The sequence below is a fragment of the Parasteatoda tepidariorum genome, chromosome 3 (assembly GCF_043381705.1).
Source record: "Parasteatoda tepidariorum isolate YZ-2023 chromosome 3, CAS_Ptep_4.0, whole genome shotgun sequence".
Classification (NCBI taxonomy): Eukaryota; Metazoa; Arthropoda; class Arachnida; order Araneae; family Theridiidae; genus Parasteatoda; species Parasteatoda tepidariorum.
In genome coordinates, this window is record NC_092206.1 from 61,031,364 (window position 1) to 61,054,745 (window position 23,382).

Genomic DNA, 23,382 nt, shown 5'->3' on the forward strand with positions numbered 1-23,382 from the left:
ATATTACACATAAATTAATTTATTTCATGTGCCACTCGTGAAACAAAGTCATTGAAGCTGTTACAAGACTTTATCAGAAAGTAAAATATTCTATCTTCTACTCTAAATAATAAAAATGACTCCAACTTTTAGTAAAAAATAACAGCATTCTATTTACATAATAATTTTAAGACGTTCATTTCTTGTTCCACGAAAGGAAACCGTTGCCACGGCAACTCGGCAGTTTTAAAAGAAACCAAAAGTTAGCTTTTAGCGTACATAAAAAGAATTTAACAACTTTTAACAGAAGCCTCCTTTAGTAACCATCCATAAGAATTGGGTTCAGCATTTCGAGAAGATGTGAAGTGATTATGCCTAACCATGTGATTTAAATCAGATTTAATTGGATACCTGTAAGTGACGTCACGCTTGTGTGTCGAACCTGATTGGTTTTTAAATCGACAAATATCATGATTTATTTACGATGATGTCACTTACAGGTATCCAATTGTTCATGAGTTTGAATTTCTGTTATTCTTGTTCTTAATTTTTTTTGGTTATAGGGGTAAAAGATGAGCACAAAGAAGAAAAGAAATCTCTAGAATAGTTTTGAAATTTATTAACTTTATTTTAAAATTTAACTATAATAAAAATAGTAGAGTTTGAAATTTTAAATGTAAAAATAGAACTATGTAACAAACGATTTCAATGACACTTTAAGTACCAGCCTGTCTTAAGTTGAATTAAATTATTATTCTTTAGTATTGTCTAATATTAACAATTTGGCGCAAAGCATTTAGTAGTGATTCAAAAAACTTTTACTTTTCATTTTTTAACTTATTTGCAGTACCATATCAGTTTATTTAGAAAAAGGATTAAATAATAGCAGTGCCAAAGATAGATTCATGATAATTGATCAGCAGCAACTTAAAATTTTATAGATAGTACCATTATATTGTACATTTTAAAACTCAATTGTATCATTCAGTTTAGGGCTAAAATTACTAATTATGAAGTAATTAGATGAAAATTAATGGTTTTAATGATAATTAATAGTTTTTCTTTAAAAAACTCGATTTTATCAGGTAGTTCAAAACTAAAATTATTAATCATGAAGTATTTAGATTAAAATTAATGGTTTTATTTGCAATTAATAGTCTAGTTTTAAAAGAGCGAATCATCATACTTTTAAATAATAATGGGACATTTCACGTTTTCTTGAAAATTCTATTGAAAGTTGTTTTAAATAAAGACTAATTGAACTTAAAATTGTATCTATTTTAAGAAAATGCTTTTTTTATGTCAGCTGAGATCATTCTTCTTCTGCATTAGTTTTCACAATCTCTCTTCACTTAAAAGAAAACAAAATATTTTTTTACTATTTCTCTTCATATCCGGTAAAACAACATTGTCTTTACCATTTTTCTTTATTGCTTTTCTATTCATGTATGAAAAAATAATGAATTTTATATAGTTTTATTTTCGTGTATTAGAGCACAAAACTATCTTCACTGTCTATTGGGAATTGTATAAACAAAATAGCGTAAATCTGATTACATTTTTAAGCTCCAAAGCAATTTTTTATGTGGTCATAATACTAAACACATAGCTCTAAGTTAATAAGACTCTATTTTTTAAGAGACAGTTTAAAATCTCTCCTTTAATGTAAATAGCTTCACATTTAAACATATCGTATAAAATTTATGAAAATTTAAAATTATGATTATTGTAAAAGCTTTTCAAAAATGTCACTTAAAATTTACTTGAGAAATATAATTTCAACAATAAATATTTCGCTTTGATCAAATATTAAGTTTACTTGCTGTAAAAAATTTGCCAGATATCATTTTAGATTTCATTAACTAAATATTTCAATATTTTAAAATTGTTTGTTAAAATACTCTCACAGAAAATATCTTAGATTTGCAATATGATATAAGCTAAGCAGAAATGAAAATGGAACACATTATAACGCATTTAGAAATTGAATTAACCATTTGTATTCGGAGGATATTAAATACATAAATAGTTATTGTATTTAAATATATAAATATTTATGGTATTACATGCAGAAGAATGTAAGTCCTATTTTGATCACTTAGTGAATTATTAATAAGCAGTCTTATGGGATAATAGTTTCAATGTTTTATGAACATATTTTATAAACGCTTGAGTTTAAAGTATTAAATCTGTTTCTCTATATTTGTTAAGCATTATTTAGCTATTTTTTATATTCAAAGTTATTTTAATAATGTATTTTATTTAGTGATATGTACAGCATCCTATATTAAAATTATTGGAATTTATTCCGTTTTATAACTAATACGAAACATGTTTAACATATTAAAAATTCCGGGCATAAATAATTTTAAAAAGAATGCACATAGGGGGTCGAAAATTGATATTTAAGCAAGTAAGAACCCCTTAACTAAATCTCACAAGTCACTAGAGAGGATGGCGGAATGAAAAGTACTTGTTTAAAATTAATTTACTGATAAAACCTGGAGATAATCTGACACACGCCCGCTTTCCACTTACAGGGTAATGAAAATCCGCAAAAAAGACGTATTTTTAAAATTCGATACCTCAGGACCGATATTCGACCGATTTCGCTGAAATTTTGTATTTAGCTTTTTAAAATGGCCTTCTTTAAAATGATACAAAAATTAAATATCTTACAAATCAATCTTTGGATATACGAATTTTATAATTGTGTGCAAAAATGTTTCAATTCGCTTAAAAAGTTCTCGATCGAGGACCATATTTCCCGATTGCGGCTACCCTCTATATGTTTGGGATCAAAAATCAATATCAGTCGGAGAAAAAAGGTATGTTTATTCAGAAAATTGACCTTTTATATCTGATTTTGTAACTTAAAGTATCGTCAAGCACTGATTAATTAGCATATTCGAGGTCACTACCACAAATCATTAAGATTGAGTCTTAAAACATGAAGATCCGATTATTAAGATCAAGAGTTATTCAGGGTGAGGGTTGTCCGTTTCTTCCTTCTTTTTTTTTGTACCCTGCACACGCTGTCTTAACTATCATTTTCTCTAATGCGACTAAGTGAACGGGGAACGACTGGGAAATGTAGGAAGAGTATGTTTCAATAAGAAGTTGGTAGTTTATGAAGATTATTTAAAATAATAATTTTAATTCAATTTTATATAAAATCAAATTAACGCAGTAATTTTGTGAGGCTAAAGCAATTGTGAATATTGATTTAAGTCTCTGATGTTGCAAGCTTAATTCTCATAAACATGAAAATAGAATCCCAAAAATGCCGAACATTTCTCTTCGTTTTTCTCCCTTTTTTTAATTAATAACTTTTATTTATTATTTTAAAGGAATTACTAGCTTTAGATGCATACACATCCTTACTTGATGTATTTATTTTCCAAGGATTAAAATCTTACGCTTTAAGAAGCATTTTCCAGTACAACAAACAGCTGTATTTTTATTTTTAGCTAATCAAATCATAATAAAAAAATGGTCATTTAAATTCTAAATAGAAAATAAGAAGATGTTTACAATAAAACGACATTAATTAAGAAAACAATTGATGTAAATTTATTCAGAAAATGTAAAAAATGTACATTTTTTAAAACAAGTTCACGGCTTTTTTCTTCGAATTCAATGTATTGGAAGAAGTGAGCAGGTATTCTGGAAATTATCTAAAAATAAAACTTAATTCGCGACAGTAAACAAACAGGGCTTCAAACTGTAAACTTTAGATTCGTTGAAAATGTTTATCTAATAACTAATATACATATATTTAATAAATCTATTAACCCACCGCCATCAATAAACTTTTTGTATAATTTTACATATTTTTCTGCAGGATAATTATCTCTGAAAAAGTGAATGGTAGGGAGTTAAATTGTTTTTCATCTTTTAATTACAAGCTTATTTTATGCATCAATAATTGATGCTATATTTATTTGATAGGCACAGACAATTTCTTGTTAAGAAAAAAAAATTTCTATTCATATTAAATTCACAAAAATAATTGAAAACTTGTCATCGTCAGTTGCATGATAGTAAACACTGTCCTAGTTGATTTCCGGGAAGTTTATTCAGAATTAATAATTTAACAGACTTTTCATATCATTGTTGGGAAATAAATTGTTTTTATCCGAAAATGTAAAAAATGATAATTAAATTTTTCAATTTTAATTAGTGGGAAACTTTAAACGGTAAGATGATAATAAATTTAAGGACTTCGTTTATATTTGTTTTACTGCATTCATCTGCATAATTAAAAAAAATGAAAGAATCCTTTAGCCAAAAATAATCGACAAATTTGTTAATCAATTCTTAGAAGAGAACCCTCTTTAATCACCTAAATTGCATCTTTTTTTGAATTTTCCCTGAATTCTTTCAACTTTTTTTTCATTTTTCTCCCCAGAATTTTCAACAATTTTCTTCGTTTCCTCTTCATGAAAAATTCTTTTATAATAAACTTGAGATTAAAGCGATTTCTAAGAGGTACAGCCAAGTTTGGCGTTATTGGACAGTTTTTTTCCCTTCAAAATGTCAGACATATCTATTTTTCATTTTTCGATCAAGAATGTATTTCGTGAGATATTTCCGATTAATGCAATTGAGCCACGATGGCTCAGGGGATTGAGCATTCGCCTTCCGATGAGGTGAACCTGGTTCGAGTTTCGGCGATGGCTAAGCGATGCGAATTTTGCATTTTGCATTCTGCACCTACAACAGTGCTGACGTGAAATACCCTCAGTGGTAGACGGATCATGGGTTAGAGTCTCCTAACTGTCAAGCTAACCGTGAGAGTTTCTCGTGGTCTTCTTCGCCATATAACTCAAATGCGGATTAGTTCAATAAAAAAAAGCTCCACAAAGGCAAATTTCTCCCAATTCTTGATCCAGGATCTCCCTTGTCTTCTAGTTTGGATTCAAAACTACAAGGCTACGTAGCTGAACATTAGTAGTCGTAAACTCAAAAATTGGATCAGCTGTTCAACGATGGTTATATAGAAAAAAAGATTAATGCAAATTGCACGCCATCTTTGTCTTTCACAGATTACAGCGTCTTATGTGTGCTAAAATGCAAAGCCGTATAGTAAAAAATGGGGTATTTTTCAAAAATCCAAATCGCCATTAGAAATTAAAAAAAAACCTTTATAAGATTGCCCCATGCCCGATTCCCAGAGGAAGAAGAATCAGATTTAGTATCATTGTATGAATCTTTTCAAACTATTTTACTCGTGTACAATTACATTTTTTTTCGAAACATGTTTTTCGAGATATTTAATTATTTCACTTCCTTTTGTACACGCTGTAGATTGTACTTTACTTAACTAAGAGTATATTAATTACCGTCATGCTTATAGAAACATGAAAAAACTCGTTGGAATAATATTGAAATGATAGTATAGAGCATAGGAATTACATTTATAAGATTCTTTAAAAGAGAAAAATACATTGATTTGCACTAAGAAAAAAGCTATGGTCAAAACTATCATAATATTGTAAAATTTACCCTGTTTCTAGCTTAATGGCAGCACCAAAAAGCTTTACAATTTTTATAGAAGAGATTTGACAATGATTTCTGTAAAATTAATAATTAAATATGATTTTTAATGTGTGACAAAAATTTGATGATTTTATTACAATACCTTAAAACAAGGCATAAAAACCATGTATTCGGTTAAATTTACTTTTCATTTATGTATTTTTTGTTAAATGTGTGATAATAAAAACTCTAATTTCGAAAGCCAGAATAAACTGTTACCATATAAATGGAAAAATTACCACATGAATGGCTTGAATATTTTGCTTTCATTAACCAGAATTATGCTTATTTTCTTTTTTTTTTATACCGAAAATGTCATTACCAAACAGTACTGTAATTTTATAAGAATTTTCTTCTACGTGTATAATTAAGGTCCCCTTAAATCATAGCCAAATCTGTTTAAGTCACAATTTCTAGTAATCGTAGTTAATACATCCATTGGTCTTATAAAAATTAGAAAATTAATTGTGAATCTAAACTTATGTGGAAAATAATTTTATTCAAGCATTAAATATGATTGATGATTCATACATAGTGGCTTAAATATATTTTAGTGTGGACTGCAAGCGCTCACAAAATACATCAAGGATTAAAAAAATTAATAAAGTTCTTGCAAATTTTCATTGACCTATAAATTGTTCCTACATAAAAATTATTGGATAATTGACACATTTATCTCATTTTTTTTTATTCTACTCATATTGTTAAATAAATTACTTACGACTATCAAAAATATAAGATGCTCTTTTCCCAAGAGAAAAATAATTTTCTTGAAGAGAAATCTTTTTGAAACAAAGTATGCTTTAAAACAAGTTTTTTTGCATTCCTTTAAGAACAAGACTTATTCAAAAACGCCTGAATGAAAAACGCCTGCTCTTAAATTTAGCAATTCTCCTGCTAACTAAATACCTAGTTAAAAATTATCTCACCAGAGGAGAAAGTTTGTTAAATACTTGTTCCATTCTTTAAAGTCCAATAAAATGAGCGTAGTAAAATAATGAGCTTAGCTATTGCATTTGGTAATTAAGTCAGAACCTAATGCATTATTGATATTTCTGCCCATTTCTGATTGCACAGAAAATGGTAATGACACTGAAGAAAAGTGTGAAGTTTTCAATTACATAAAGTCAGTTGAAATGTTACTTTTCTTTACTATATTTCAGCTTTGTAAATTCTAACTGGTTATTCTTTAAACAATGACATTACAGTTTTGTAAAAACTGTTAGAATTTGTTAACTGGAAAATTTCATTGTTTCCTTTTTTAAATCCCATATTATTTTTATTGTTTCTGTTATGAAATGTTTAACTAGTAAAAAATTTAGAACTGTGAAAAAATCACTGCAATCATAATATTCTTTTTGTGCATAAATACAATTAAGTTTTGAATATCCTAATTTCTTTCCTCTGAATTCCTCAGTTAACAAAAGTCGATCGTAAAGTGCTTTACAGTTATTTTTTAGCTAACACACGTAGCTTCTTTTACTTTTTCAATTTCAATAATATGCTACTTAAATTCAATACATCAGGATAATAAATAAACGTTTTATTAACTTCTTGCTTTATTTTAGCTTAGAGAAATCTTCGAAACTTGTAATTCCCATTGTTTCATTTTTTTATTATTACTAGTGTAGTTTATTTTAACTATAAGGACTTCTACTTCTACTAAGAGGAATCTTATTGTTATCAATACAAGGAAAATATAATATTTCAGTGCAAATGAAATTGGAAGAAAACCTCATAAAGCTTAAAAGGATTATAAACTAAGGAAATAAACTATGACTCAATAATTCAATTCTTCTTTGCACAAATGGTTTATTCAAGAAAATATAATGAAAATAAATTAGTACGTAGCTACATGAGCAATCGTGCAAGTGAGTTTTAATATAAAATATCTTTTATATCTGTATGATAAAAAACACTTTTTAAATTTCATTTTAAAATTAAATTGTTATAATATATGTTGTTATCATTAAAAAAAAATCGTTTTTCACATTTTATTGATGTATAAATATAAAAACGTTTTCACTTCTGTAATTTGATCATCTCGATTATCCGAAGATTTTACGGTCCCAATTACTTCATATAGTCAGGGTCCTATTATATTTTCAAACCAAGACTGAATGATATTGAAAAGAATCTTCGTCTATTTAGCACTGGTATTAGAATATCAATTTCAAATACTTTTAATTTAGTAATAGATAATTTTACTTCGCATGTATATAGGTCATATAATTTATGAAACCATGCATTTTTAATTGCCGATAATCAGGGAAAATGAATTATAGATTATAAGTGAAAAAGCACTTTTCAATTTTTAATAATCGGGAAATATATCAAAGTTCAGAAAAAGGTTGCAGTAATAGGCCGTGTTAATAGATTTGCTGCATTTTCGACCGAATAAAAAAATCAATACAAAATAAATTCATCGGTATGTTAGGAAGAAATATGTTAAATACTGGGAAAGTAATCCATTAATGAATCAAATGTCATTGCATTTTTTGTTAAAGAATATAATTATTCAATAATTTCTTAATGTTTTACGTCTTGTGGTAGGTCGTGGAGGTTACAAATTTACAATAATTATGCAGATAGTTTGGCAATAGGTAAATAAAATTTATACAAAATTGCAGAAAAACTTTGAAAGAAACTTCAATTAAATAAAATTAGATAATTTTGATTGACTATCTAACAATAAATAACTATTTTAGTGAAATGCAGTTCTTATATTATGTTTTCAATTCGTAGAGATTACTTTAATTACGCTGTATAATACAAAAATATGTAAATAAAAGTAAGAGAAACTTACAAAACACCATTTAAGATACATTAATTGAATACAATCACGAAATTATGACACGCAAGATAGATTAATTGAATACAATTACAATAAATAGCAACTTTAAACATTACTAAGTGTTTGTGCAAATCTTACGTTATGTTTTATTGTATATTTTTATGTTTATTTGGACAATAGATATACAAAATTAATACAAACTTACAAAAACTATTAAGGATGTACTAGTTTAATTGAGTAATTTTATCGGTGATCTAATTAATAAACACATAGCCTAAAATTCAATAGCTGCCTTTGCAAATTTTCAGTTATGTTATTTATTATATAATTATTATCACTCCCTTTGGTTCAAAATATTTTTATGGATTATTGAACCTAAAAGAAATAACTAATAAGATAAGAAAATAAGATAAAGCAAATAAGATAATTAAAAAAAAAATTAAAATACAAAATGACCACTATAAATCTTTTAAATTGCTTAAAAGCGTTAAATCTTGTAACTGATACCAACTGTGTTAAAAACGATTAATTATGCACTCTTCAGTTTATATAGACTATAAAAACTGGTTTATAAATTTTTTTAGCAGCTCAAAAAATTTAAATACGAAATTAACGATTTATGAGACATGAAAATATGGATTGTACAAAAATCTTTCTAAATTTCGGCCTCATAAATATAAATAGAAATAAGTAGCTAATAAAATGTCATCCAAAATTTCATGAAAATTATGGAAAATTATCTTACAGCGCACGAAAAAAAGAAAGAATACCTGCAACACCTTGTGTAACTTTTGATTAAATGATCGGATTATCAAGTGCAAGAACTCAATCTTACAGATTAAAAGGATTGACCTTTAATATGCTAGTTGAAAATATCGTAGATTTAAAATTCAATTTCTAAAAAAAATATTTACTGAATTCATTTAAATTTTGTATTTTGCCGTAGAAAATTATCTTTTTTTAAATTATGTAAGAATTTAAATACTTTACAAATCAAAATTATTCCGATTATTATAAATTAAAAAAAATAAAAATAAGAAATAATTTACATGAAATTATAATTTCATGTACGAATTTTAAATTCACGAGCAAAATTTTTTTTCGCTTTTCTTAAATAGTTCTCGAGATATAGCGAAATGCGCGAAAAATAAAATTAACATTAAAAAGTCCAATTTTTCAACTTCTTCCCTGCTTTCATTATTGGAACCAAATTTCCCAGATTTCGAGGGTCAGGAATATAAAACCGTCAAAAATTACATGTTACTAGTGCATTGTTGTGTCTGATTTTGTGATTTAAAATATTGTTTGCACTAGTTAATTAACATACTTGATAAGAATCTTTTAAATCATTACGATTGAGGCCTATAATGTGAAGATCTGATCACTAGATTAAAAAATATACTGGGTGTTTAATTTTTTTAAAAATATTACAGCACAAATAAATTGGATTACTGCTATTTAAAATATTATTGTGATTGCGTCTTATCATAACGCTTTTTTTATATTTACACACAATCGTAAAAATTTTTGAATGCGCTAAATATTTACAATATTATTAAATAAAATAGTTAGTTGAAAGTGCCTTTCAAATCTAATTATGTTTGTAATACTTGTAGTTTCAATTCAAATTAGGGATAAGTGCAAGAATTTGTTTTTGTTATTTCAAAATTCTCATAAGTGTAGAGGCAATAAAATTTACAGTGAGCTCAAAAAATTATCCCCCTAAATAATTTTTATTATAAGAATAAAATTCACGTACTGAAGACTCATCTTGATAGTTCAAAGAATTGATTTTAAATGTTAGTAGGAAAAATATAGATATTCAAATTCTGGATCGTATGGGGCCAGTGAGAATAAAGCAAAACAAAATGAAAAAATTAGAAATGAAGTTACAGAAATGAACATACTTTTAGTTCTGTTCCAATAAATAAGAATAAATTTAATTGATTCTTATACACTAAACACAAAATAATCATAAAAAAGTAAAGGGAGAAACAAATGCAAAGTGAGTAAAAGAAAAGAAGCAGGCTTAAACAAAATAGAAAACAAAGAATAGAGAAGTAAAACAATGGGAAGGAAGCTTAAACAAAGTCGGGAGAAGCGAAGTGAATGAGAAGTGTTAGTAGGCTAGAATGCGATATGTAGAAATGAAATTAGACACATAAACATTGGGGAAAAGGATGGGATATTAAAAATATCATTAACCTTTATATGTGCTTGATTCACGTTTTTGAAAATTTTACAAATTTAGTTAATGATCTCTGTAACCTTTATTTCTGCCTCCTTTACATTTTTGAAGAATAATAATTTTGTTAATGATCTTCCTGACCTTTATTTGAGCTTCATTCACGTTTTGAAAAATTCTAATAATTTAGTTAATAATCTTTCAAATCTTTATTTGGGCTTTACTCATGTTTTTGAAACAAAATTCTTCTAATTTATCTTTTTAACCTTGATTTAGGCTTTATTCACAGTTTTGGAAAATTATAATAATTCAGTTAATCATCTTCCTACTTTTTATTTGTGCTTTATTTACGTTTTTGAAAAATTATAATAATTTAGTTAATGATCTCTCCAAACTTTTTCTGTAATCCATTCAAGTTTTTAAAATATTACAATAATTTAGTTAATGATCTGTCTAACCATATTTGAGCTTTACAAACGTTTTTAAAAAATTCTAATAGTTTATTTAATGATCGTTCTAATCTTTACGAGGGTTGCTATTTATATTTCCGGCCTAATAATGAAAAAACAAACATGTAGGATCGAAATTGGTTTTATTGTTTTTCAAAATATTCTCCGTGATGATCAATACACTTTTGCATGCGTTTGAACCAATTTTCAAAGCACTTTTTCCAGTCCGATTGAGGTAACTCCAAAACATGCGTTTTGAATGCATCAACCGCTTCTTCGGGGGTCGAAAATCGTTGTCCACGTAATTTATTTTTGATGTGTGGGAATAAGAAGAAGTCATTGGGTGCCAAATCAGGGCTGTACGGCGGATGACCCATCAGTTCGATCTTTCGCTCCGTCAGAAATGCCTTTGTTTGAGTCGATGTGTGAGAGCTCGCATTGTCATGATGAAGAATGATTCGCCTGTTCTTCTGCTTTTTTCGAATTTCTCCGATGACTTCTGGCAAACAAATGGTCGTGTACCATTCAGAATTGACCGTCCTGCGTTGCTCTAACGCCACTGTTGCCACATGACCGTTAATGCCGAAGAAACAGGCAATCATTTGTTTCGATGTGCTTCTTCCTCGAACAACTTTTGTTGGTTTTGCCTCGTCTTGGAAGACCCATACAGTTGATTGCTGTTTTGTTTCCGGCTCATATGCATAGATCCATGATTCGTCACCTGTGTAGATGTTATACACAGCCTTTGATGTACCTTGAACGTATTTTTCCAACATTTCCTTGCACCAATCGACACGAGCCTTTTTTTGAGCGTTTGTCAGATTATGCGGGATCCAACGCGAACAAATTTTTTTTACGCTCAAATGTTCATGCAATATTTTATTGATGCTAGTCATACTAATGTCCAAAGACGCCTCTATCTCACGGTATGTCACATGACGATCTTGCTTTATCAGTTCACGCACAGCATCGATCTTTTCTGGCACAACAACGGATTTTGGACGACCTGCACGGGATTCGTCCTGGATCGAACATCGACCACGATTAAATTCGTTATACCAATTTTTTACAGTGCTGTAGGATGGCGCTTTATCGCTGAATAAAGAATTAAGTTCATCGAAGCACTCTTGTCTTGACAATCCACGTCGAAAGTTATGAAAAATAATGGCACGAAAATGTTCACGATTCAATTCCATTTTTTGAAAGAGAAGAACTTTTCAATTTACTATCAACAATACAAATGAAGCTATAATGGTAAATCGTCTGCTGAATTTATGTTTAAAAATATCAAACTTTCGATTAAAATCGTCTGCGGTCGCCTAGCAACACTTACTGTTGCCAAGGCCAGAAATATAAATAGCAACCCTCGTATTTGTACTTTGGTCAAGTTTTTGAAAAATTATGATAATTTAATTAATAACTTTCTATTCTTTATTTGTGCTATATTTACGTTTTTGAAAAATTATAATAGTTTAATTAATGATTTTTCTAACCATTATTTGCGCTTTAATCACGTTTTTGAAATATTATAACCGTTAAAATTTAGAATTTTATTTAAAACTAGTTATTGTTAATATATATATAAAGCTATATGTAATAGTAATATTTTTAGGAATTGAGAAATCTAATTTTAATATTGAATTCATTGTTGTTTGTCTTAAATAACAAATTTTATTTCATATGTTTCAAAAAACTTAACTTGCAGGTGTGATAAATGAAATAATTCCATATACCACAAGAACACAATTTTAATTAACTTCACGTCACATTCTTTTTATTTGTAATCTTACTTCAACCCAAAATTTTTAAATATTAATGAATATGTGTATAAGAGATACTAATTACCTTATAAATTTTTCATTATGATAGTAGTTAAGAAATGTTACTTGTTTAACCTAAATCCGTTTTTTAATGAATTCTGAAAACTGTTATCATTTTAATGAAAAATTATTCATTTGATTTTGTTATATGTGTTTTCAAACAGAATAATACATATTCTTAAATAATTTGTGTTCATTCACTTCATAAAAATTAATTATGGTGTGAACTACAAGGTAGAGAAACCGTTAAATTTTCTATTCTTTCGAACAGTATATGTCTTTACTCGTTTATAATTGTTTTTAAAGCCCGTTTATAATTTAATTAAAGTTATTTTTCAAAAATAATTTATGTTTATTACCTTCCTGATAATTTTTAATTTTCTTACATATTTTTATTATTATATAGTATTTTTTTATCCTATATCTTCATATTAAAAAATCGTAAGTCAACGCTGTTTTGGGTGTTCAACTTTACGCATGGAGTAAACGATGGTAAGGAGATAGTGTTCTACATTTAGTTCGTTAACTGGTGAACTTGTATAAAAAAGAACCACGTAGGCATCTCTGTAGCTCACAGAAATGCAACAAGAGAGCTGGAATTTGACGTGCTTAAAGGAAAAATATGGATTTCTAAAATTAACTATACTTTTTTTTTTGAAATTTCAATTTTTTCGAAAGAAATTGTAATTTTATGTGAGTTTTTTCCAGTTTAAATAAAAAATAATTTTGCATGATTGTAAAAAAATTTATTAATCTCGTGCTTGATCTTTATTTTATAGGCTTTCGATTGATTGATCGACCATGTAACAAAAGAAATTAGAAATAATCAAGGTTATTGAACCACAACATCATTCAATTTTAATATGATGCAAAGTTGAACCGTATTATGGCGAAAATTAGCAATTCTTGGTGGTGGATGAATGGTTTTAAAAAGAATCTATTCATGTTTTCGGCGAATATCCACAGTATTATAGTTCAAAATACTAGTGTGGTATGAAGTTTCACTGTTAAACTGTTATTTCCTGGCCTGTGCAAGTAGGTATAAAGATTTTCGTTTAAGGCTTTTAAGCTTTTTTTAAAGAAAATAACGGTTAACATTGTTGTAAAGTTGTTCTGGAGTGCAGGAGCAGATGTTCTGGTGGTCAGCCAGTGGATCAGGTGGTCAGCCGAACGCAGAACCCCCAGTATTTAGTTCCCAAGCATGCTTGGTACTCATTTATTGACCCACTGAAGGGATGAAAGGCTGAGTCAACCTTGCCCGGCCCGAGGATCGAACTAGGGACCTGTGGCATGACAGAGCGAAGCGTTACCGCTTAGCCACCGGGCGTCTTTTTTGATCACCACAACGCAAAAATATAGGAACTGGGAATAACTCAGCAAGGATCAAAGTATTTCACAACAATTTTAACTCTCAATTTTAATAACTTTGAAGTCTCAGCTCTGCCGCAGTTTTATTTTTTTCATTGATATCATTTCACTGCAAAAATGGCACAAAATTCATTTGTTAATGACTTTTGGGACGCATTTTAGAAAACATCAAATAAGTAAAAAAAAATTACTGTTAATGAAAAATATAAATTTTTTAAGTGAAAAAAAAAACTCTAGAATTTTCAAAATGCATTTTATTTTACATAAAGAACTGTCTTAAAATTAAATTTCTTCATACAAAGCTCTAATACTATAGAGAGCTAATACTTTCATGTAAAAATGTTGGAATTTATATGGATGCTCTGAAATTTCTATTAGCGGAGTGTTTGAAAAAAAATATTGAAAATTTTTTATAACTAGAGTTTTATCACGTGATTTTTCAGGAGTTTTCAGCTGTGCTTCACAACTTTAAATCTTCTTACCGCACGTAATTATTTATATATTCCGTGAAAAGTCAGCAGAATACAAGTCTCTACCAAAATAACCACTATTTGAACAAATGCACGATAGAAAAGGATTATTACTCACTTAAAGTAGAATAGTTTCTTATAGAATTTAAAAAACATACTCTACATTTTAATTAAAAGAGGCTTACGTACGTGCATCATTATTAACGAATTTGTTTTAAAGTTTCTGAAAATGTAGACAAATCTCCGGGATAATTTTTTATAGGTATAGTATACAATCTCAATTTCAATTTGCTACAGAAGAGTAGAATTACTTCAGAATAAATACAAATAAGTGTAATTAAAAAAATAATATATAGTTAAAATAAGTAATATATAGCCTTAATTATATAGAATTTTGATTCCGTTGGATTATAAAGGATTATGATTTCTCGTCTCGACAGCAAATAGTTCGTTTCTAATTCATGAATATCACGAGGCTAAAGTAAAAAATACGACTGTGATTTTTAGAAATATAATTATAGAGTCACATGTTTTTGATTATAATTCCATCAAAATCCATAGACATAAGATTCAATTAAGACATTAATCGTAAAATTGATTGAAGTTTAATTGTAAATTTAAATAAACTAAATGAAGGCTTCATTTGAGTAGTTGAGTAATTCATCTTATTGAAAAAAGGAGTTATCAGCACTTTTATGTTCGTACAACACGCTTACTTTTCCTTTTAAATTTATTCAGTTTCGAAATTTAAAAAACATGAAACATGCATTGAGAAAAAAAGTATGATCAAATCTTCCAGAATATGGTAAATTTTACCGTGTTTCTGGCTCTATGGGCACACCAAAAAATACGGTAATTTTTACCGTAGCACTTAAGTAATGATTTTGATAAAATAACAACAAAATACGGTTTCATAATGTGTGATAAAATTTAATAAATGTGGTAAAATTTGGTAATTGATTATGATACCTTAGAGCATGATATAAAAAAACATTATTAGGTTAAGTTTAGTTTTCAATTTTGTAATTTGTACTAAATCTGTAGTAATCAGAACTATAATTTTAAAAATCAGAATTTCTGGCAACCCGTTAATATAGTTACCAAATGAATGTTTTAAATATTGTATATTTTATTTTTATTAATCAGAATTATGTTTTTTTTTACCAGAATGTCATTACCATACATTACGGTAATTTCACCAGAGTTTATTTTCTCTGTGTGAACATAATTCAAGAATGGCAAAAATTTATACAGAAAATTTACAGCCATACAAGATGGAAAAAACAGAAAAATCGTGCTTTAAATTATGAATTTATGTTTACTTTTACACAAAAGTAAACTTCTGAAAAACATTATTTCAAATTCTTCAGTTATTTCAACAAATATGTTTATTATAAACATCAAACTTACACATCATTGAAGGAAAAGAAAATTGTAAAGGCAAAACGAAACGTTCCCCTCATGATATCGCCAAATATATGTGAGTTATGTTGAATTTAAATTAAGTTATCAAGTCAGCTTTGGCGAAGAAATAAATTCACGCCAAACAAGAATATAAATAAATTGCACAGAATACATGGAAGTATTTTTGGGGAAAAACATCTCATAAGTAAAATAATATCATACGACATCCAAATAGAAGATATAAAACTTCAAAGTTGTGTTCATAGTTTTAAAAGAATGCATTTTATTCCTTCAAACAAAAATTATTGAACAAAAGACTATTTTATAAAGCAAAAAGTATTACATTTCATTTATAAAATTTAATAGAAATAAGCTAGACTTACTACTTTTAAAAAAATACTTGGGGAAAGGGAAAAAGAATTTTCTCAAAGGAAATTACATATGGAATTCTTGTTCATATATCTTTTCATCAAAAAGAAAAAATAAATGTCTTTGGATTCGTAATAAAATGGTAAAATAATGGTTTTTCTTCCACTACATTTACTGATCATAACCCTTTACTTGAAGGTTACTAGTACTACTGAATTTCATGGGATCTCAGAGGTATTTCATCTCAAATTCATTTCTTTCTGAAAAACAAAAATTTTCTTTACTTATTTTTATTTATTTCTATATTGTTTGTTACTCAGTTTTGTTGATACTTTAAACACCTTTTGATTTATACATTCCTTCTGGCACACAATCTCGTAAAGATTTTATTTTGGTTAAAGATGAAATATTTCTGGAATGTTATTTTTAGAATATATGTGCGATATTTAAGTGCTATCTTAAAACTGTAAGAAACTGTTTAGAAATAATTAAGTTGAAGTGGCAAAAATAGCACATATTTATGAGCTTTGCCACATAAATAATGACGTTGTTTATATTTTTGAAACTTTTTATAACTAACTTTTGTAACATTTAGTAATGGTCAATAATATAATTTTGACTTTTTGCATCACATGAGCTGTTTCGCTGGTCAAAATTGAGAAGATAATAGTTTTTCGAACAATGAAAAAGAAATGAAGCATTTAAACTTGGTTCGGTTTATTTTCCATACTTAAAACTCTCTCAAGCAAAATAGACCATTTTCATTAGTTATAAGTTGCAATAAAAGATCCAATAACTCATGATCATGAATTAATAACAGACAGTTATAAATAATAACTAACAAATTTCTATATAAACATGTCAAAGAAAATAAAAATGGCATTAAAAACTCTACCTGCCATACTTTCATAAACTATATTTATAAGTTATACCTGCTATGTACATGTTAAACCTGCTATGTATATATGAAACTTGTTATGTATACGTTAAACTTATTTTGTATATGTTTTTTTTTAAATTTTTTTGTTTTATTTAAACGACTTAAAACTCCTCATGCACCACAAAGTATAGCATGAGGCTTACAGTTGTAAGTAGAAAACAAAAAGAAGAAAAATTTACATTAAAAACAAAATTCCGCAAGGCCGCAAGACTTTCAATACTTTTGACCAGTTCTGATAAGACAGGTGGCCAACAAATAGAAAGACGTCTCAAATCAGTCTTTAAATTCATTCGGGCACTCGCATACAGACTACAATGAAGAAGAATATGTTCAGCATCTTCATCAGCATCACCGCAAGCACAAATTCCACTGGTCTGCAGATGGAAACGAAATAAATATCTCTTAAAATTTCCATGGTTTGTTAAAATTTGGGTCAATTTAAAATCAGTTGCAAAGAAATTTACATTGCAAACGGTGAAAAATGGATGGAAAGAACCTTTTCGTCCAAAGCGACCGAGGCGAAGCAAGAAATTCAGCATTCCAGACCGCAATGATTTTATCTCTAGCGATGCGCTTCCAGTGAGAAGCAGGAACAGACTCCCTTAAGTCTATTTCACCACACGTAGCTTCCCTAGCCAATTGGTCTGCTCTTTCATTGCCCAAAATACCGCTATGACCACGAACGTACGAAAAATGAATAGTTACGTTTTCAAGAGCGTTCAAAATCGAGTGAATTTCCAACACAAGCTTCTCAGTCGTGTCACGCAAAAGAAAAAGTGAAGAAAGAGAACCTGTACAAATGAGATATTTAAAAATTTGGTTTTCACTAAAAGAATTTTGTATCCACTTAACAACCAGGTTTATACACAAAAGTTTAGCCTGGAAAACAGTACATTCATTATGTAGTCGGTGCTTGGCAGTAACCTTCTTCTTCATAAATTACAAAAGCAAGACCAACCCTTCCATTAAGCTTACTACCATCCGTAAAGCAGATAGTTTTATATTCATGAAAAACACTATTTACATAAGGAATAATTATAACAGGTTTCCTGCATGCTGGGTGGGGCAAACATGAAATAGGAAGCTTTCCGTCCAGAGTTAGACAATCGTTGTCTTTTATCTTCTCCTTTAATTCAAGATTATTTAAGATAATTAAATCAATAGGCGGAAGACCAGCGGTAACAAAGACCGCATCATAACTAACAGTTCTATATCCCCGAATAATACGTAGAAGAATTCTTCTTTGAGTTCTTCTAAGGATTCTAATACTTATCTTCTTTCTCAAAGAGTTTCCCCAAGATCCTGAAGCATATGAAATATGTGGTACAATACCTTGATTATATATTAATTTAAGAACATCTGTTTTAACCCCATAAGTATTTTTTGAAATTCGCAATAAAGCAAGAAGAAGTTTTTCACATTTACTGGATACATAAGATATGTGCTGCTTAAACTGCAGTTTATTATCAACAATAACTCCCAAATACTTTATCTGCTTATTATGTATATGTTAAACCTTAAAAAAGGAAGTTGATAAAATAAATTCGTTTCTAATTGCATTTCTAATTCTTCGTATTTCTAATTGCATTTTTTTGTGAAAAGTGAGTTTTTTTAAACTTGCAGCGCTTAACATTATGAAATTCAAATGTTCAAAATTTTATAATATGATTTGTTTTCTTAAGTTTGAAGTTGAAGAACTAAATTAGATTGAAAAAATATATTTGCTTAGCTTAAAGGGTGTTTTGTAACTAATTACACAAAGCAATGTAAAATCCCATTTTTTGAACTAATATCAGGTTTAATTGCAGATTTATTCCATTCTAAATTCTTTTCGTTAAAAATAAGCTCATTTAGGTATAATTTCAAAACTATGTGCATACAGCATTATTGAATCAAAATAGTCTATGCAAAATCGCATTCTTTTCTAAAATGTGAACTAAATGAACTAATTCAAAATTTAAAAAAATTAATATACTTGTTCGACAAAAAATAAGTTTCTTTATATAACTATTGAACGTAATTAGTAACTAAATCTTAATTAGTAACAAAATCTTTATTATTAAATCTAATTACAATTTGTTTATCTAATTTAATTTACATATAAAACTTAAATTGTATTCATTAAATGTTTTTAACAATGCAAACATATTATGTAGTATCGTTAAAATATAGCATCCAAAATTATAAAATTAGAGATAATTAAATAAAGAGTTATATACAAGAACATTTTATGATGATGATAAAATACAATTTACTAAAAAGAAAATTAAGTTAAACAGCTTTAATTATTTTTTTGTTGAATGATTAAGATGCAAATATTTCTTCTAAGAATGATATATAGCTATTAAAAAGCTATCATATTCTTAGAACATTTTGTAAACATTTAAAACTAATTAATTTTTTTCCAAAAATTTTGCACGAGTTTCTTGATATATCTTTTTTAAGCACAATTATTTCTTTTATAATATCTTATCTCTTACATATATTTTTTTTGAATAAATTCCTCGAATTGAAGCAAATTTAATTTTTTTCTCTCTATATCTGATTGCTTTCAAAGCATAAATTAATTTTTCTATTTGCTTTACTTTCTAAATTAAGGCGATGCTAAGCTTTTATGTAGCTTAAAGTACCTTTTTATAAAAAAAAAACTCTCAAAACTGTTTTTTTAAAAAGCGTTCATTTAAATTATTGTATCATAAATAATTTAATCTGTAATTAATTTTAGATTAACTGAAACATCGCAAAAACTTTAAACTATAACAAGGAGCAAATAAACTACGATAATAAAAAATAATTATCACATTTTAATTCCTTATTTTTCGCGTATATATCTTCATTTTTGCAAATGGATTAATGAAATTTTATTATCTAATCGCTGAATTTTTAAATACAAAACACTGTGAATTGGTAGAATATTGTAATGCGCAATAATCTGAGGCTATTGCGAGTAGTTTGGAAAAAAAATGCTATTTTATAGCTACCTGTGCGTTAAAGTACACATAGCTTTAATGGTTTTCAGAACCCTGTTTAATATATTATTTCCGTAACGTACAAAAATATTTACGCTACAGAAACGTTTCTATTTGTTTCCTGAAACGTAGCAATTTACGCTTTTGTTACTAACAAAAAAGCTTTTATCTACGTTTCCAAGAATCTTATTGATAAGTAGATAAAAATATATATTTATTTGGCACATAAAAACTTTGGTTCTTGATGTTCTTTTACTACAAAAACTTTAAAACTTAAATAGAACTTTTCAATTCTCTTCATTTAACAAAAATAAAAATAATAATATAGTTTTTATTTTATTTTTACTCCTAATTTTCTTTATTGATTTTTAAATTCGGAAATGAACCCTTTACTTTAAAAACTAGTAATTATATACTACAATACATTGCATAGTTTGTGAAATTTTGATTTTTCTTCTATTAAAATTTTCGTGTCTATGAAAATTCTGAGCCAGTAAAGCAATTTAACAATCTTTCAAATGTAATTTTACTTTTCTATTATAAAAATACACATAAAGTACGCATGAAGTTATAAAATATGCTTTAATTTATTAATTTTGTCTTGCTATTTGTTATTCTATTTATTCTAATTTGAAGTGATCAACCTGATTACAATAATATGCATTATCATCATAACATCAATTATCAAGCTAATTATATTTAATGTTTACTTGAATATACGTTCTATGACTAAGTGAAAAAAATTAAATAATGAGTAAATCTCTACTGCTAAAAATTACGAAATCATGTACAAAACTGGAAGACCCCCGCAAATTTGAAAAAGCTAAGAAACACTCCAATTTTTTTATTTATTTTTTATTATTTGTTGCCTTTCACAATGGCTTAACTTTATTAAATTAAGTGAAACACGTTTTTAGAACCTCATCCCATCAAAATGAAGATTAAATGTTTTCATTATAATTTGGCACGATTGTGTTGCCCTGTCATGGTAGTTAAAATTTTCCATAATCTTGCCATTTTCTTCAGCGTTTGTTCCATTCGGAGGGGCCGCAAAAAACCTATTTCCCTAGTGCCTATAGAAAGTACCGTTATACCTATGTTAGCATATATGCACTGCATTAAAACAGCATCTAACCAGTAGTTTCAATTGCTGGCAATAGTTTCAATTTCAACCATTATTACCATTTTTTACCATTTATTGTTATTTCAACTTTACGTGTTAATTATTAAGTGTGTGTGGAAAATTTTTGAGCTCAATTTTGATTTTTTTAGTGCTCATAGAACAGGGGTTTGAAACACATATTTATAATTTTAAATCTACGCAGTCATTCTTTAACTAGATGTTTTCTTTTTTATATTTTCTTGCAAATGTTTGTATTAATTAGCTTTACAATGTGGCTAAAATTTTTCATTTCTAGTCCTTAATTGTAGCCCTAAAGGGGTGAAAGTGTATCGTTAGGTTAAAACTCATAATTATTACTATCATTTCAATCTATTCTCGATAATGCATCCAAATGTGTATGGAGATAAAATCTCATTTCCAACTTTTAACTTAACTAAAATTAAATTAAAGCTTATTTTTATTGATTTGTTTCATATGGTATTTTTTCTTTACACTAACTTTAACTCAATTGCGAACTTTTTCTTGCTTCTTGTTTACTTTAAGCATATATACATAATAATGAGTAATTTTTGAAAAAAAAAATTTTCACAAGTGAAATTATATTGAAATTATAAGCAAGTTATATTGCAGATTATTATTTCAAGAAAAATTACATTGATAACACTAAAAATTGCATTGAAAATATAATACTCATTTTTTAAAATCTAAACTGACAAAAATTAAGTTATTTAAGTTTTATTGCTCATTAAAAATCAATAATATGAATATTAGTGGATTAGGGGAAAAATAAAATGAGTAAATGATGAGAAGCTTTTTTTAAAAAATAATCACTTTTTGATAGTTCTTATACATCAATTAATGTACTCACAGTTAAAAATATTCCATAATAACCTCATTACTATGCTTGAAAATATTTTCATAGCTACTGAAGTAACAAAAGCACACCTATTAGAAATAGTTGATTCTTAATAATTAATTTTTTAAAAATATAATTTACTCTCAATTGCAGCTTCAGTATTAAATTAAAAAAAGAAAGAAGGAATAGTATACGTAGCATTTCATTCATTCAGTTTGACACGTCTTTGAAGAATTATTAAACATACGAGGTGAATGTAACAATTCTAAATAAATAAACACATTCCTTAAAAATTGATAAGACGAAGCTCCTTAACTCTTAAATAAATAAATAATATTTCCTGTTGTACTTTCAGGAAGTGATTTCAGATGTGAAAAGAAAATACGAGATTTTGTGAATTCTTTCAGTGTGTTTACTACAACAGAGGGATTAAATAACTTATTCTTCTGTTTCTATTGGCAGGAAACAATGTTAATCTTTTAATATTCATCTAATCAGTTTTTATACTCGACAAAGAGTTTCTTAATCTTGGCAAAATTAAGTTAATACCTAAGAGTTGATGTAAGATTACAAAAGTTTAATATAATAAGAATTTAATTAGCGAATTTTTTCTATTTTATACGAAAATTGAATAAGCTTGTTCAGAACTCTAAGCAAGCAGTTTTTGTAGGCCTTTAGCATTATAAAGCACTAGTGGTCTTATATTATTGTTCAATTTAAGAATTTTGAAGATATGAGTAGTATTTTAAAACTGAAAGCAATAATATGTGTACAAAAAGTGTAGAAAAGATTTATGAAATATTTCAATCATTTATAAAAAGGTTAAAAAGAAATTTTATACAGGGTGTAAAAAAGCTTGGAAACAGTCAAATACGTCGAAAAATACGCAGAAAAAGTGAAAATAGACACATTCAATATTTTTAAAAATCTATTCAATGATAGTAAATTGGATCTTTTACCTCTTTTCCTTGTAGGTGGAATAGGGGAAACTTTAAAGTCTGAACTGATAACTGAAAAATTACTGATAACGAATTCATCTGATTATAACAATGCTTATAAAACAACAAACTATAACTATGCTTTTCGCTCATAACAGTTCTGAAAAAATAACAAAA

General features: G+C 27.4%; 1 protein-coding gene across 1 annotated transcript in view; it reads right to left on the reverse strand.

The window, feature by feature from the left end:
- The window catches only part of LOC107442186 (guanylate cyclase 32E-like), a 119,756-nt gene extending 97,253 nt beyond the window's left edge, over positions 1 to 22,503 (reverse strand). Inside the window, exon 1 of the mRNA XM_071178709.1 lies at positions 22,280 to 22,503. The gene's annotated coding sequence lies outside the window, so the exon portion shown is untranslated. The remainder of the gene's footprint in view (positions 1 to 22,279) is intronic.
- Between the last annotated feature and the right edge of the window lie 879 nt (positions 22,504 to 23,382).